At 37.3% G+C, this 17810-nt stretch overlaps 1 protein-coding gene and 1 long non-coding RNA gene across 4 annotated transcripts in view; both read left to right on the top strand.

Moving 5' to 3' along the window:
* Positions 1-17810, top strand: part of LOC311088944 (uncharacterized protein) — a 319691-nt gene that overhangs the window by 6675 nt on the left and 295206 nt on the right. The window lies entirely within an intron of this gene.
* Positions 12805-14272, top strand: LOC311088681. Its single transcript, XR_014607548.1, has 3 exons — positions 12805-12948; positions 13143-13257; positions 14004-14272. It is a non-coding gene; the product is annotated as an uncharacterized lncRNA (long non-coding RNA).

Here is a 17810-nt window from a genome sequence, read left to right as displayed (position 1 = left end):
TTCGCATTAAAATAGGTGGATGAAAACATAGCTAGTGTTAACGTCTATTAAATTCTCAGAGATTCTTGTATTGTTGTTGTTGTTGTTTTTTGTCTACTCTACAAAATAACAGTCACTTTAGCATTACATATGAATGCCTAAACATGTCTCATATATGTGTATTTGTCTTTAGCTGTGGCTCGTTTAGTGGGAAGCTCTACCCGTGGAAGACTCGAGGTGCTGTATAATGGTGTCTGGGGAACGGTGTGTGATGACAGCTTTGACACTGTGGATGGGTTGGTGGTGTGTAGGATGTTGGGCTTCCAGAGGGTCACCCAGGTGTTCACGGCCACTGCAGGTGATGTATCTGTCTATGCTTAAGGGGTTTTAGTTAACGGTTCATGGTATACAGGCTATAGTTTCCAAAACCCACTCAGAACGGTCTGCTGTGTATCTCCTGCAGGAACTGGAAAAATCTGGCTGGATGAGTTGAGATGTACCGGGAATGAGAGGAGCATTTTTGACTGTCCACATGGAGGAATTGAAGTTCATAACTGTAACCACGCTGAAGATGTAGGAGTTAGCTGTGCCTGAATAAAAAGAGGAAAAATTCTCACACCAAGAACTCATTTTGTCTGTGTTTTGGTGATTTTTAGAAAGTCAGTTCTCCTCACACAGATGCAGTTAATCAGATTAACTATTTTCCATATATATAATGTATCTTATATAATGTTTCCATATCTATAATGTTTGAAAGTGTTTCATCATATGAAACCAAATTCTTTTTGTCAAATGTAAAAAAAAAGTGTGCATGGTGTCATCAAGGCAGCGACATTCATGCATTATTTTTTAAATAGGACTTGTGTGTGTGCAAATATTTGTTGTCTTTGTACAATATGAATGTATAAACAAACTCCTATCCTAAATCCTAAAACTGTCCTAACTCATAACACTTATACACAGCAAAATAAAGGGCTTACAGTAAAATAGCTTTTGACTCCAAAATGTGTCTTGTTTCTGTTCCTGTTCACTCAGGCCTTGTCCAAACTAATAGGTTTTCGTTTGAAAACGCATCTTTTTCTCTCCGTTTTGGCCTCATGTCCACACTGAGACGGCGTTTAAATGAATGAAAACGAAGCTTTTTGAAAACACTCTCCAAAGTGGATAAATCTGAAAACGCCGTTGTAGTGAGGACTGTCAACACTACAGGTATTTAAAAATAGATATTCATGTTTATACCAGTGTTGTGGCTGTTATGTGCTATTCACTTTCACACTGTTGTTACTTTGCACACACTTCATATCACAGTCATGCAAAGATGACAGAAAACGCCCTCACATTAGCTGTCCTGCGGCAAAACAGTAGAGCAATTGCGTTTTAGACCAAACAGATAATGGTGAGTGAGTGCGACCTGGACGCATCAGAGAATGCTGAGATATTTTGCTAAATAAAATGACCCTGCCAAAAGAATTGTGCGATAACTTTATTATTTATTATTTTCTGTCTGTATCATCTCAGTGAGCTTTTGTGAGGTTTTATGCATGCGCAGTCAAGGTGAATTTATCGTCTTCAGGCGTTTTCCAAGAATCCCAACAAACCCAATCGCATTTCTCTCACAATCCTTCTTTAACTAGCACCGTCCTGAATTTTGGATCTAAGAGACACTAAGTTACGATTATCATTCAGCTCCTGTTCTCCTCTCCAGGGAGTTCCTCTCTCCAGTCCTCCCTCTCTCTCACGGTGTCTGTCTGGCTCCTCATTAGCTGTGGGACCCTGGGTAAAGAAGACTGGGTTTGGGAGTGAGGTCCTCTGAAGGGCTAAGATGGCGCAGTAATAAATAAATGATCCAGTCGGTGACAGTAATAATAATGAGAGAGGAAGGCATACGGTAGCATTTATAAAGAGCTGCGGTCCACTGGGAGCAAGAGGCTCTGTGCTCTTTTATACTGAAGCCCAATCTGAGAACTGATCAACACCAGAGTGTGTTACTTACAGACAATAATTACCACAACGCACTCACAATGGGAGCATTCAGGGATATACACCCCAAAGACTTCAATATATAAATCGCTAAAATTATTGACTATATTTTGAGACAAAGGTCTTGTTAATGATTTTCAGTTTTCAGTTAGCGAGGGAAGGGCATAAAAAAGCTATTTAAACGCAGCCCTAGTTGACTAAATGCCACTTAAAATCAAGGAGATACAAAAATCTGGACTTCTTCAGGTACTGGACAAGAGATATTTGAATAATATATGAGCAGACCTTTATTTATTTATATTAAATGTTTTACTCTTTTTTTTTTTTTCATTGACAATCATTTAATTGTATGTATTTTTCATTTTATGCCAAAATTCTTAATTATCATTCATTGTAGTAGTAGTAGTAGTAGCGCTGTCGATGTGTTACTGTTTAAGACTAATTAAATATGTTTTACATTGTTACATTTCTTTATAGAGCAAGTACTGCAAGAACTGCATTAAAAGGATTGATAAGATCACAACAAGCAACACACACAAGCAGCAAATCCTGTTTATCCGTCAAATTCATTTAGCCTATAAATTAAAACTCAACAGGTATGAAATATGATATGAAAAAAAAAACATAAATGAGAAGATGAACACTTCACCACTTCAGGTTAGCGGGGAAATTTATTTATTATTCAAAATGCACATTTGGAAAATAAAATATTTTTATAGGAAGATTTCAGCCGGTTCAATATAATTCAAGTTAACTTTTAGAAAAATATCCAAGGTACTTCTTCCAGCTTAAAAGAGTTAAAAAATTATTTAACATCATGGCTATCAAAATAGAAACGTTAAAAATGGCAGAAACACTTCACACTAATGCATTTCAGCCATCAGCCTTCCTCACAGTGTGTCAGGGACTAAATGAGTCGCTGGTGTAGATGTAATCAGTTACTCGGTAAAACTGGGAAAAACTAGGGCTGCGTCCCAAATCGCATACTCGCTTGAGTACATCTGCTGCCTTTAAAAATCATGCAGATGAAGGGATCTCAGGAGATAGGAAGTAGATATAATATTGTTACCCATCACAAAGTATAATGACATGTATCAAACAAAAAAGCAAAAAGAGTAAAAAAGAAAGAAAATAATAATAATTCATGCTAAAAACAAATAATTTATGTTAACACAGAGCATATGATTCATTGTTTTAATCAACTGACAGTCCTAAAACGTAGTAATAATCTGTTCTCGTGAGTAACTGTCTGAGGTGCGCTGAATGCTGTTAAAATGCCTGAGCCGTACAAGTAGAATGAGGAAGTAGTTGTGCAAGCTGGTCATTAACAACTTGTGCAACAGGAATAGGAAAGCATTTTAATTATTTTATTTAAAAAAAAAGTTATTCTAGAGAGTAAATGAGGAAGTACTATTGCTGAGGTTTCTGTAAAAGTAGCAGATGCGTGTTTGTAAGTGGGAGTGTGTGTACGCATGTGTTGTAAACAGCACCGCAATATAGAGAAACTGCTGACCAGATCCAGCAGAGCTGAGTGTTCATGCCCGGTGTCCAGGATATCAACTAGCTATTCATACGTGTTATTTTTCTTCTGGTGGATATCTGGTGGCCTGGCTCTGCCCTCCTACTTACTTCCGCTCAATTTTCATTTTGCTTCAGTACTCCGTCTGGGTTTGCGGTATATTCGTGGGTTTTCTCCGGCCAAATTTTTACCTGTCCAATCAGCGAAGAGAGGGAGTGGCTGAGAACGAGGACGTGGAGGTCGTGCGCTAGTTTGAGTTGTAGGGTTACGTCACGACCAAACGTTAGCGATTGGTTAAGGCAGATCCAGAGTGACTCTGGGCAGATCCATAGTTGTAAACTTCAACAGTATACCCGCCTTCAAGGTTAAGTTAACGCTTGTCAATGGAGAGTGGCCAGACTCTCTGTACAAATGAAATGTACGAGAGTCTGGTAGGACCAGGCTAGATATCTGGTGGATCACTTCTGAAAATTCCAGCACAGCACTACAACAACCATAATGAAATGAGCCTTCACAATAGATAATGCTTTACAATGAGCTCTGTTAGAGAGCTACATAAGCTATGGCTGTTTATCTGTTCAATAAAATACCTTCCTGACCTGGTAATAAAAATAAACACCATCTCGGCATCACTTTTACTGTTCCTAACTGAAGAAATAGACAAAAGAAATGCTGTCTTCAGTGTGAGAAGTGTCTAATGGCTCTAATTGAACCCCTCCCCTCAACGCAGATGAGCCAATGGCAGTTGAGTATCAGTTGCACAGCAAATGAAACATTGGAAGATCCGAAGCTCTCATCAGTTTGATGGTGTTTATGCTACAAAAAATGGTAAAACGCCAATCCCAATGAAGACGAAACCGTTAATTTTCCACCAAGAACTGGAGAAATTACAAGACTGACTCCACCTCGCATGAAACTGGGTCCATTTCCCTGGACTGACACCATTGAGAGAACCTTTCCCACTAGCAGCATTAGATGGGGCTTGCAGTGTTGTCAGACCTGCTTCTCCAAGAGCTCTGGAAGACTCCCGTCTAGCGGCCAGACATGTTGTACCTCCCTGGATCTGGTGCCAGATCTGACTTGGGCCTTCAAGATCCACACTTTGGCCAGAACCGCTGGCAGAAGTAGTAGAGGAGGAAATGCATACAAGAGCACTGGTGGCCATATGCTTGCTAGAGCATCCACCCCGAGGGACACTATTGAATGACAATGTGCTCTAAACAAGTTTATAAAACGGATAGGTCCGGTCCTTGATTCTGATTGGTTGAGTCGCGTTCAAAGCCGTTGTAAATTACTCAACAAACACACACACCTGTGACCGTGTTACATTAGTGTTACTGCACAACTGCCGTTTGTGATGCTTTGTTGCTACATGTGTTGCTTGGCGGAGGAATAAATGTTTTATAACGTTATAGTTTTTGTTGCTGGTGTTTATTTTATGAATAAAATAAATATTAAAATGAATATTTTTTTATGGAGTAACCGTTATAAAAGCAATAAGCCACTTGAAGCCGTGTTTTACAGTGAATTTAGAACAGCTAAGGGGGTTTTAGGCACGATGGCTTCGAGGGGCTTATTGCTTTAGTTTGAGCCTGCATGATTCATTACGTGTAATAGTGGCTTCACACTGTCATTGCTGTTTACCATCGTGTGTTTGATAAAAGCTCTGCAAACGGAGGCGCACATGAAACTGCCTGGTGGCCCGTCACACTGACGTGGTCAAATGGGGTCAGAAGTTGTCTGATGTGGTTTCTTGGGGGTCTGATGGGGTCTGAAGTAATCTGATATGGTCTGTCTGAATTTGTATTGATCTTTCTGAGTTGGTCTGATTTTCTATCTGTATAACAGTAAAAACTTCAAGCTTATAAAAATTATTTGAATCTTTCAAACAAGAATTTGTCAAGCAAACATTAAAAATCATCTTTACAAACTTAACTTTTAAGTCCCTAAATGGACAAGTTGGTGGGAAAATACGGGATGTGAGAAAAAAAACAACCTTTTTTTCCAGAAACATGTCCCTTTTAGGCCACTAACCAGTTTGTACTATAAATAAAATATAAATAAAAATAAAGTCTACATTAACAACCAATTTCATCCTTTACTGAACAGCACAGGGTAGAGCAAACTATTGTCATCCAAAGTACTTACAGAAGCAGCTGACTTATTTAGCTATAAATATATAACTAGCGTAGGCTAGTTATGTAGATATAACTTATAAATCACGCTGCAAATGTGATTGTAGGCCAGAGGTCGTGTTAGACCTCAGCATTGTACATTTGTACATCATTTTGACGGACAGGGTCGTAAAAATTCCATCATAATCTTTTACCGTCATTTTAATTCCAATTGTCATATTTTAATGATATTAAGACATTTAATAGGCTCTGTTTTTGTTCACATTTTCATTTTTATTCACAAACTTACAGACCAAGCATATAGGCTAGATTATGCTAAATATAGGCTATGAAGAGAAAGTTGAACAGAGACTGGGTCACTTTTCAAGTTTCATCATGAATGTTTGTCCAATAAATCATAATAAGCTTTGTGCTTTGTTACTTTTGAAATGAAACAAAGTCTCAGCTTTTTTGTGGCGCGAGAGATCACTAGTATGGCAAGCCGTTTTAACTTTTATTCATTTCCAGGATATGAATTCTTGATATCAACAATTCAGTTTTCACTAGTTCAAATTATAGTTATTGATATCAGGAATTAGATTTATATTAGTAACAATGGCAATTTTTGATATCAGAAATTACATTTCCACTAGTAACAATGCTAATTCTTGATATCAACAATTACATTTTTACTAATTAAAATGCTCATTCTAGATATCAAGAATTGAATTTCAACTAGTAAAAACTATAATTCTTGATATCCGTAATTGTATTTTCACTAGTGAAATGTCACCATAGGCTGCCATTCAAATTCAATTGTTGATAAAGAATTGATTTCTTACTAGTTGAAATTCCAATTTCACATATCAGCTTTGTATTTCTTACTCGTAGAAATATAATTTTTGATATCAATAATTATTGCTACTAGTAAAAATGTTAATTCCTGATATCAAGAATTACGTGGTTACTAGTAAAAAATTATATTCTAGATATCCACAATTAAATTGCTACTAGTAAAAATGTTAATTTTTGATATCTGAAAATGTACTTCTGATATCAATATAATTTCAGATATCTAAAATGGCTTCCTTACTAGTAACAATCACATTCATAATATCAGAAATTAACATTGTCACTAGTGAAAATTATTAGTGGAATTATTGATATCAAAAATGAACATTGTTACTAGTAGCAATTCAGTTGTTGATTTCAAGAATAGACATTTCAACTAGTGACAATTGAATTCTTAATATCAAAAATAAAGGTTTTTACAAGTAAGAATTGTATTTCTGATATGTGAAATTGTAATTTCAACTGGTAAGAAATCAATTCTTGATATTAACAATTGAATTTGAATGGCAGCCCATGGTGACATTTCAGTAGTGAAAATACAATTACAGATATCAAGAATTATAGTTTTTACTAGTTGAAATTCAATATCAAGAAATATCATTTTAATTAGTAAAAATGTAATTGTTGATATGAAGAATTAGCATTGTTACTAGTATAAATCTATCATTTTAACTAGTGAAAATTGAATTGTTGATATCAAGGATGACATTAATCAAAGTTAAAACGGCTTGCCATAGACTAGCGCCTCAGTTCAAGCGAAGTGCAAGTGAACGTGACCATCCCTTCCTCTTTACTACAGAACGAAATAAACATAAATGAACATCAGAAAATACGTTGAAAGATACAGTCCAACTTACCGAAATCCGTATCATGTCTCTCATGTAACTGCTCAATCAGTGTTTCATCCGCAGAAAGACATCAATAAAATATAGACAGTAAAAAACAGGTTAGTAAACAATGTGACTCAGAAAAGCCATTCGTTGCCCACTGACTTTATAGTCAGCAAGAGCGCACTCACCACCAAGTGGACAGGAGTGAGAATTACAGTTACAAGTTACAATCAGATCATTATCCTCAGTGTATCGTCAAAATGAGATTGATTTCAGATTTTTCCATTAGGTAAAAAAAAAAAAAATTCGGTCAATGAAAAATTTCCGGTTAACGCGACATCTGTTGTAGGCACCTTCATCTGGTGTGTGACGGACATCAGCAAAAAATGCTCAGAAAGACTAACCTTTAAAGTCTCCTTTCTCCTGAGCTAAATGTATGGCAATAAACGCTTCATGTCCTTGATGTGACCAATAACACATTTTCTTTTTTTTCTATGGGAGCTGTGCAGTGAAATAAGAGCACAATAAGTATGTGAACTGCTGTTTTGTGTCAGCTTTTACTAAATTGTGTATTTTAAAACTGTAATGTTGTATTGACGAATCAAAATTCAGGATCGGAACAATTCATTTTATATACACTATATTTCAGCATTTTTCAGTCCTCTTGTCCCATTACTGCTCTGCGAGAAGATTTTTTATTAACCTTTGTGACAAAATAGTATTCAGGCTTTGGATATGATCCTCTTTTCTAAAATGTCATGTTGTCCTATAACACATGATATTGGGGAAGGAAGGTCTCATTTGGGCAGTGCTGTGTCCTTTGACCCAGAATCTGCTTTTCTTACGAAAGATTATATATTTAATTGTGCAAGTAATCATTTTTCTTACAGAGGGTTGCATGACTCTTCACTGTCATTTTTTGTCAATGCTTGTACTTTTTACCTCTGTATATTCTACTGATAAAAACCTGGTGTTTGTCTCTGTACTCTTGAGGCACTGCAGAACTAATTAAAATGTCAAAAAGTAGTTAATGTCAATGCAAAGAAAGACACCAAGCTCTTGTAGTTATTTTGATAATGCTGATATGTACGGCACCACTATCAATTTATTTGAAAGTTAGTGGAGTAAAAATTACACGTTACAACAATTTTGTAAATTAAAGTTTCATCGCAAGTATTCATATTACAGTACGCTTTTATTCAGAACGACTAACAAATGAGAATAATAAAAGAAGAAGTTATTAAAGGGCACCTATTATGACTCTTTTCACAAGATGTAAAATAAGTCTCTGATGTCCCCAGAGTATGTATGTGAAGTTTTAGCTCAAAATACCCAACAGATCATTTTTTACAGCATGTTTAAATTGTAATTTTGGGGCTCAGAAAAACGCGCTGTTTTAGTGTGTGCCCTTTAAATGCAAATAAGCTGCTGCTGCACGGCACAGGGGGCGGAGCCTCACGAGCTCGCGCTCAGAGTCAGGACAATCTCATCTGATAATATATCAGAACAGAAACTCTCAGTTGCGGTGTTCATTTCGACTCGGAGTCGGACAATAATGCCCACAGAGCCAGAGAATATATGCTGTATGGACATAGAACAGGTATAGTTTAGTTTAATTATGGTTATAACTTATTTGTCATCTGCTTTTATCCACTAATACAAGCCTGCTGTAGCAAAACCCGTCCGAATGATGACCAAAATATACTGATGAGTTCAGTGAAGTTTATTGTACATCACACAAAAGATGAGCGTTTGTTTTACTCCAGAGAATCACTGTAAGACCTGAATAAACATAGTATAAGAAGTGCGCATTAAAGTCTTATCCATAAACTCTCTCTCTCTCTCTCTCTCTCATTATCAACAACATACACAGCGAAGTACACAAAACACTCGTTACAACTAACACCCACACAGCAAAGGAGTCCGTGGCGGACCCGCCCTCAATCCGCCAGATCCGCCTGACTGTCAGATTCGTTTTCGCTGCGCTAACAGGATCAGCCTCGCCTCCAGGATCGGCCCCGCCTGCGCTTTTAATCGGCGAACCCAGAACGGATCACATACGGATCCGCAGATTCCGCACTTCGGACGCGCCTTAACATGTGCCCCGCCTCCTGACGCACTGTCACCTCGCGGACTCGCGAAGAATGAACACGGTAAGAATGGTTAAAATATGCTTTATTTGTACAGTTACTTAGCCTGTAACATTACCGTTCATACCGTTCAACATACCGATGATTTTATTTCTGAAATGATTGTGGCAAACCAAGTTAGCAAATTGTCATTAGCGTAGATTTGAGTAAAAATGTATTTGATAATTAATAACTTTGAGTAAAAAGCTATTTGGATGGTATATTCTTTCTCTCTGGGTGGTTAGGTGATTTAATTAACGTTAGCTGTCCGGATTTTTATCACACCATGAGCGCGTAGTCTCCCCTCCTGTAACGTTAAAATGTCAGGCAAGATATTATCATGTTAGGCCTAACGTTACCTAACTTACTTTTTTTCACTGAATTTCTGGTATAACATGTCCATTTTTGTTTACATTTTGACAGTTCCACCTCCCCATGTAATGTTGTTTCAAAAAAATAATTAATATTATATGATACTGTGTGTGTGTTCTGTTGCAGCTTACAGTTTGTTCAAGTGCCACCAGTCTTATTTTGGAGTTTCATCTTTTCCTGACATCAGAGTAAAGTAAGATTTACTACTGTTCCAACTTGATTTAGCCAGATATGTTGTCAAATACTGACACTGGTCCACACTACAGCATTTAAATTGTCAAGGCTTAAAAATGTGCAAATTATCAACTTGAAGATGCAGCACTGGCCCAATCGGGCAGGTGAAAGTTCCTGCAACTGGCCCAATTAAGTGTCTTTCACGCTGGCCCCGGGCCATCAGGCAGTCCTTATTGTCGAGCCCTGCTGTATAATTATTTTTGAAAACACTAAAAATTTTGGTTATTTTCCACAACTCACTAGTTGCAATGTGTATTTTGTGTTTCTGTTACGTTTCTTTTAGATAAAATGAATAGAAAAACTGTACCTGTCTCCAGCTCCACCTTATAGGCTAGTGACAAATGGTCAAAAAGTCCTTTAGTTTTTGAGATACCCCTACCGGAGGTAGAACTAAACCCAACAATGTTTTTCCTCATCTCTAAGGTCTCCCATATATGAAATGGATTCTTGGCTCAAAATATTTTACTGCTAAGATTGTTAAATTAACAGATATTGTTATACACCCCCAAACCAAAAAAGGACTAAAATATTGCCTGTTCGTATGGGAGTTAAGGGATATAAACTAATGCAGATCAGTCACACAAGCTCAGAGAGCTTTGAAACTTGGCATGTGTGTAGTGAGGAAGTTGCTTTACCTACTAGAAAAGACTGGATGTGAATATCTTGTTGTATGGAATAAATAGAGACATATAAACACTGTGATAAGGTTCAGTTCAGTATTAGTAAGGAAGGAAGAAGACAGGGGTCGGCTTGAGCTGGGACTCTCGCTTTATTCACGTTTCTCACAAAATAAACAAAAGGTGCGCACAAAGCGCGTTCACCGTGCACAAGCACAGCCACAAAACACAATAACTCAGAATTCTTGCGGTGATTCTCTCCAGCTCTCAGCAGCACACAACGAGGTCCCAGCTCGTCTCTCGTGCTCCGGCTTATATCCGGTCTCTCCACGCCAATTACTGAAATCAGACACAGGTGTTCATCATCTGCACTTGACCTACTTACGCTCCGATCTGCTCCGTCCTCTCTCTCCCGCTACAGACTCAGCAAAACCACACCCCCCTCGCCACAAACACATACCTAAAATAAGCGGACATGCAAAAATTGAATATTTATGCAGAATGTTTTCATTTACTTTGTGGTTGCTTTGCCAGGGATTATCATAGAAACACATATGATGACTTGTTGGAAAGATGGGGTTGTGCTGAATCCAGCAATGCCAAATATGTAAATATAGCACGACAAATCAGGGTGTTCTGTCACTCAATGTATGAGGTGTCTAAAATGAAAGAAAATGGAACACTGACATAATTTAGTCCAAATCACAGACAGGAGAACAGGGGCCTCATTTATAAAACTTTGCGTAGGATTTGCGTCAGAATTGGCGTACGGGTGAAACATAGGACGTGCTTACGCACACAAATATTCGGATTTATAAAACATCTTCATCTTCGGAACACAAATTAAGATATTTTTGATGAAATCTGAGAGCTGGCTCACTCCTCCATAGGCTTCTAAGTGATTGAAACTTGCTGGCCCAGAAAAGTTATTAAAGAGATCGTTAATATAGTCCAAGTGAATACAGTGGCTCAATCTTAAGTTTATCAAGCGACGAGAATACTTTTGTGCGCAAAAAAAACAAACAAAAATAACGACTTTATTCCACTATTCATTTCCTTCTCTCTGGTCCTATGTTTCACCCGTACGCCAATTCTGACGCAAATCCTACGCAAAGTTTTATAAATGAGGCCCCTGTTCTCCTGTTTGTGCTATGGTAAGGTCTTATCTTTCGATATCAATCTTTGTTTTCATATAGTACAAGGTGCCATATGAAATGTTTCATTATTAAATTTATCTTATATTAGAATTTCTCACCATTACCTCTGATAATGTGATTTGGACTAAATTATGTCAGTGTTCCATTTTCTTTCATTTTAGACACCTCATACATTGAGTGACAGAACACCCTGATTTGTCGTGCTATATTTACATATTTGGTATTGCTGGATTCAGCACAACCCCATCTTTCCAACAAGTCATCATATGTGTTTCTATGATAATCCCTGGCAAAGCAACCACAAAGTAAATGAAAACATTCTGCATAAATATTCAATTTTTGCATGTCCGCTTATTTTAGGTATGTGTTTATATGTCTCTATTTATTCCATACAACAAGATATTCACATCCAGTCTTTTCTAGTAGGTAAAGCAACTTCCTCACTATACACACGCCAAGTTTCAAAGCTCTCTGAGCTTGTGTGACTGATCTGCATTAGTTTATATGCCTTAACTCCCATACGGACAGGCAATATTTTAGTCCTTTTTTGGTTTGGGGGTGTATAACAATATCTGTTCATTTAACAATCTTAGCAGTAAAATATTTTGAGCCAAGAATCCATTTCATATATGGGAGAGCTTAGAGATGAGGAAAAACATTGTTGGGTTTAGTTCTACCTCCGGTAGGGGTATCTCAAAAATTCGGGGGCATTGTCACTAGCCTATTAAGACAGTAAGTTCTTCAGCAACTTCACTGTAAGTTTACAGTTCATTGTTGATTTAGTTGAGTTCAATAAGGCCACATTTATACTGCAGGTCTTGATGCCCAATTCCGATTTGTTGACCATATCTAAATTTCTTTTATTTTTTTGGACCAGCTTCTTTCATTTAAAAGTGACCCATATGCAATTACACCATGCACTTGGTGAAATAACCCAAGGTAGACATACTGACCTGTTCATGAAACAGGAAGTTAAATTTATCTTTTGCTGTTTGTTACTTCCTTCTCGTTTAAGGATGTTTGGTGCCACAAAATTGGTACAGTGATGGAGTTACCTATTGGCCAAACTACAAAAATGATGAGAGAGTGAATGGGGCAGTGAAAAATTCTGAGGAACCTGGACCTGACTGGAAAAAATATGATGCCAGAGTTATTAAATCATGTGGTATGCTATTTTCTTTTTAAATAATCTAAATGGCTTTTGTAAGCAAATATCAAAGTATTTTGCTAATATGTGGGAAGAAAATCCTTTTAATTACATTCTTCTCATATTGTTCTGTTGTCTATAGTTCTGTTCTTTTTTACTCTATTAATTTGAAGGTCTACTGAAGTTTAACATGTAGGCTATTTATTTTTTAGATTACTACTTTGTGGCACAACAACTCTTGAAGAAAGCTCTAAATTGCAACACATCAGATCTACAGTCTGAAGAAGAAGAGGAGGAGATTCGGCCAAAAAGAAGGCCAAAGCCGATGTTAGTATACGTATATTATCTTTTATATTTTACATTAACTTTTTGGCCTCTATATTTTCTCAAAAACATAATTTAGTGTTATGATATGATGAACCCGACAACCACCACACGTAAAGCCAGCTGAAATAGAGTTAAATGGACAGTATGTTTTCTGGTTTCTCAGAGAAACCATTCTCAACCAATTACATTGATTTACAACTTAAGTTCTTAGGCCAGTGAAAATGTTTATGTAATTATATGTACATTTATGCATTTGGCAGACGTTTTTATCCAAAGCAACTTACATTGCATTTTAAGGTACACATTTACATTCCTATCAGTTCTTGCTATCCCTGGGAATTGAACCCATGACCTTAGCATTGCAAACGCCAACACTCTACTGTTTTTAATCTAGTTTTATTCAATGAAAACCTTTTTTTTTTTGTCACGCTGTATAATGGTTAAAATTATAATCACTTAATAATTTTAGTTGAGCTTCTGTTTGTGCCAAATTCTTTAAGGATTCTATTAAAATCTGTAGTTTTCTTATGTCTCATTAGAACTACAGAAACGCGACCCGATCTTACATAACGTGTTTATAGCAGATAAAGTACCGCAAAGCGGAGGCAGAAGTGCCTTTCACCCTGTTACGACTTGACATTATTTTAATTTAAAAAAAGAATTATGTCTATCCTCTAAAAAACAACAACCTGGTAGCTTCAATGTGATTTCATGACATGTAATGAAAATCTGCTTATGTATTACAGGTGCTGTGAGAAAGAGCCATGTCTCCCGTGCCGCCACCGATGACAACATTACAAAACATGTAATCCCGTGGTTCAACCTGGCATCAGATAGGGGAAGCTCAAGGAGCCGGAGCCCCTGTCAGTAAACCTTGACCCAACAGTAGTGAAAAAAAATACTTTATCATTTTAGTGTAATGTTTTTCACTAAATAAAATGATGTTCTTGGTGCAATTTATGGTTGATTTCATTTTTTCTGTAATGTCTATTCAATGTATACATGAATAAAACTATAAAAAAAAATTGTAAATACATTTATAGTCTGTAATAACCTATTTTGTTATTGTTAGTTGGCTAAAAATTATCAATGTTTAATGATTTCATGTTTTATTCATATTAAGGCAGATACATTAATAACTATTCAAGCTTTTATAGAGCAATCCAGTCCACCATTATATTTTAAATATATCTGTAGCTATAGGTTAGTTTTGGCCAGATAATCAGGCAGTGTGGGGAAAAAAGTGGCATTGCAGACGGAATTTTATGAACGGGTCCAAAACGGACCCGGGCCGGATACGATGCTCATATGCAGCTCATTCGCGGATCCAAAGAGAAGCCGGGGCGGATGTACTCATTTATGTACGGATACGCAAAGGGACCGCAGCGGTGTCGGACCGGATCCGCTAGCCGCCACCGGGGCGTACCCGGCGCAGTGTGCAAGTGGACGCAGTTTCGGATCCGCTTTCTGGATCCGTTCCGGAGTTCACTGTACCTCCGCGGCGGATGCGTTTCGTAGTCAGTTTGCTGTCTGGGCAGTAAACAAATATAATGTTACACACCTTTTCAGTGGGTCCTAAATAAACTGGTAAACCTTATATCCGTAAAATGACTCGAAGAGCTGTGATAAAGAGTGCGCTCTCACTTTCATTTCTTCCGTGTCCAGTCACGTTAGGCCTGTTGCTCCGGAGAGTGTAAGCTGGATCACAAACAGTACAGATCCATCCTTGAGTAACAACGGGAGTAAATGAAGACTGCTATGTTCATTCTTACATCCATCAACAACACACCTCAATCGCTTAGGAGACATTCTTGTCTACAGCTGCTCAAGCGTCGAACAATGGCGGACTCTGTGTCCAGCTAACTCAGGGCGGGTCTAGGCTCAAACTGAAGTGTCACTCAACAGTCGTGGGAGGGGCCTGCTCAATTCTACGTCACATTGCGCCGAATCTGAGAACAGCTCATTCTGAGACAGTGCTTATGATTTATTGAGATTGTAAAAAAAACACTGGGTGGATTTTTATCATTCTAGGGTGGTTTTGCTCACACACTGCCAACACACATTTATGTTCAAACACCATGTAAAAGTGAATTTTGCATAATAGGTGCCCTTTAATCCAAGGGTGAAAACATGGCAAGCACAGCCATACAACATTTCAGCTGAGTGGATCAAAAGTGTAAATGCAGAACATTTCAAGTGCAACTAAATTAGTTGCTCAAATTTGTTATGTTCTTTAGATAGACAGACGAACACGAGCACCTGCTCCATCACATAACTTTATTAAACTGACTTCAGTAACAAAACATACACACGTGACTCTGGATGTCATTATATCATATGATGATATCTGGTGATGCTTCTATTATGAATAATTATCGTCCTATCTCTATTATCTGTTCCACTGCCAAAATATTTGAGAAAATTATTTTTAATCAATTATCCAAATTCATTATTCAGAATAATATCTTATCTGCATTTCAATCTGGCTTTAGGCCCAATTTTTCTACCACCACAGCTTTATTAAAGTTTACCAATGATATTTTTTCTGCCTGCGATAAGGGACAGCTTACGGGTGCTATTTTTATTGATCTTTCAAAGGCCTTTGACATGGTGGATCATTACATTCTTCTTGATAAGCTTTATGCAATAGGTCTGAATCAAAGTGCTCTATTATGGTTTAATTCTTATCTTCATAATAGAAGGCAGTGTGTTGCTTTTAAAGGTTCACTGTCTGATTATTTACTGGTTGATAAGGGTGTTCCTCAAGGTTCCACTCTAGGACCCCTTTTGTTCTCGATCTTTATCAATGATTTATCACACATCTTTTCCATGAGTAAGATTCATCTTTATGCTGATGATACAGTAATCTATACTGCTGACTCTGATATTCACCAGATCCAGAATAGGTTACAAGTTGACTTTATTATGACTCAAAAATGGCTTCACAGTAACAACTTGGTGTTGAATATGGAAAAGTCCTGTTGTATGTTGTTTGGGACGAGGCACAGAAGACCATGTGCTCTTAACTTACAACTGTATTTTGCTAATGGGTCCTCTATGGTGAGATCTGAAAAATTTAAATATCTTGGGTTGTGGATGGATTCTGAGCTTACTTTCAAACCTCACATTGACTATATCACAAAGAGAATATATGGTTGTCTCAGTACACTTTATAGATCTGTTAATTGCTTTACATTGGAAGTGAGGAAACGGTTAATTTCCCAGTTGATATTGCCGATTATTGATTACGCTGATATTATCTACATGAACACTAGTGACGCTGCTCTTAAGCCACTTAATGTTGTTTTTAACTCTCTATGTAGATTTGTTCTGAGGTGTCCTTTTAAAACACATCATTGCGTAATGTATGCATCATTGAATTGGCTTCAGTTGAATTCAAGAAGAGACTTTCATTGGTTTCTTTTTATTTTCAAATGTGCCTACTTCGAATGTCCTCCATATCTGAGAGAACTCTTGGTTCCACGTAGTTCTTTGTATCCCCTTAGAGATATGCAATCTCTTCCCAGCGAGCAAAAAGTCGTCTAGAAGACGTCTAAAAGACGTCATTCTTAGACATCCAGAAGACGTCCTCACAGGAGCCAGAATGAAAGTTTTTTTGACGTCTTTTCTGGACATTGTATAGACGTAAATTAAAGACGTGCTAAAGACGTCATTCTTAGACATCCAGAAGACGTCCTCACAGGAGCCAGAATGAAAGTTTTTTTTACGTCTTTTCTGGACACTGTATAGACGTAAATTAAAGACGTGCTACAGACGTCATTCTTAGACATCCAGAAGACGTCCTCACAGGAGCCAGAATGAAAGTTTTTTTTACGTCTTTTCTGGACATTTACGTCTTTTCTGGACATTATTAAGCTGGTTTAGATCATACTTATCAGACCGCTACCATTTTGTCTATTTAAATGGAGAAAAATCGATCATAATTCCAGTAAACTATGGAGTGCCGCAGGGATCTGTGTTGGGCCCTCTATTATTCTCAATATATATGCTGCCACTTGGAAATATTATAAGGAAACATGGAATTAGTTTCCATTGTTATGCTGATGACACTCAAATATATATTTCATCACGGCCGGATGAAAACTCTAAATTATCCAAATTGACAGAGTGTGTTAAAGATATAAAAGATTGGATGACGCGTAATTTTCTATTATTAAATCCAGACAAGACAGAGGTAATACTTATCGGTTCAAAAAACCGCCCACAGAACCTCTCACAATACAACTTTGACATCGTAGGATGTCCTGTTACTTTATCCTCTACAGTAAAAGACCTGGGTGTTATACTCGATTGTAACCTGTCTTTTGAAAATCATATTTCGTATGTTACAAAAACAGCCTTTTTCCACCTTAGAAACATTGCTAAGCTACGTAATATGCTATCAGTTTCTGATGCAGAAAAGTTAGTTCATGCATTCATGACCTCGAGACTAGATTACTGTAATGCTTTATTAGCCGGTTGTCCTGCATCCTCAATAAACAAGCTACAGTTAGTCCAAAATGCAGCCGCTAGAGTTCTTACTAGATCAAGAA

Source organism: Abramis brama (genome assembly GCF_963993115.1).
Source record: "Abramis brama genome assembly, chromosome: 8".
In the NCBI taxonomy this organism is placed as follows: domain Eukaryota; kingdom Metazoa; phylum Chordata; class Actinopteri; order Cypriniformes; family Leuciscidae; genus Abramis; species Abramis brama.
The sequence above is the reverse complement of the archived record's forward strand: the minus strand, read 5'-3'. Positions and strand labels throughout refer to the sequence as shown.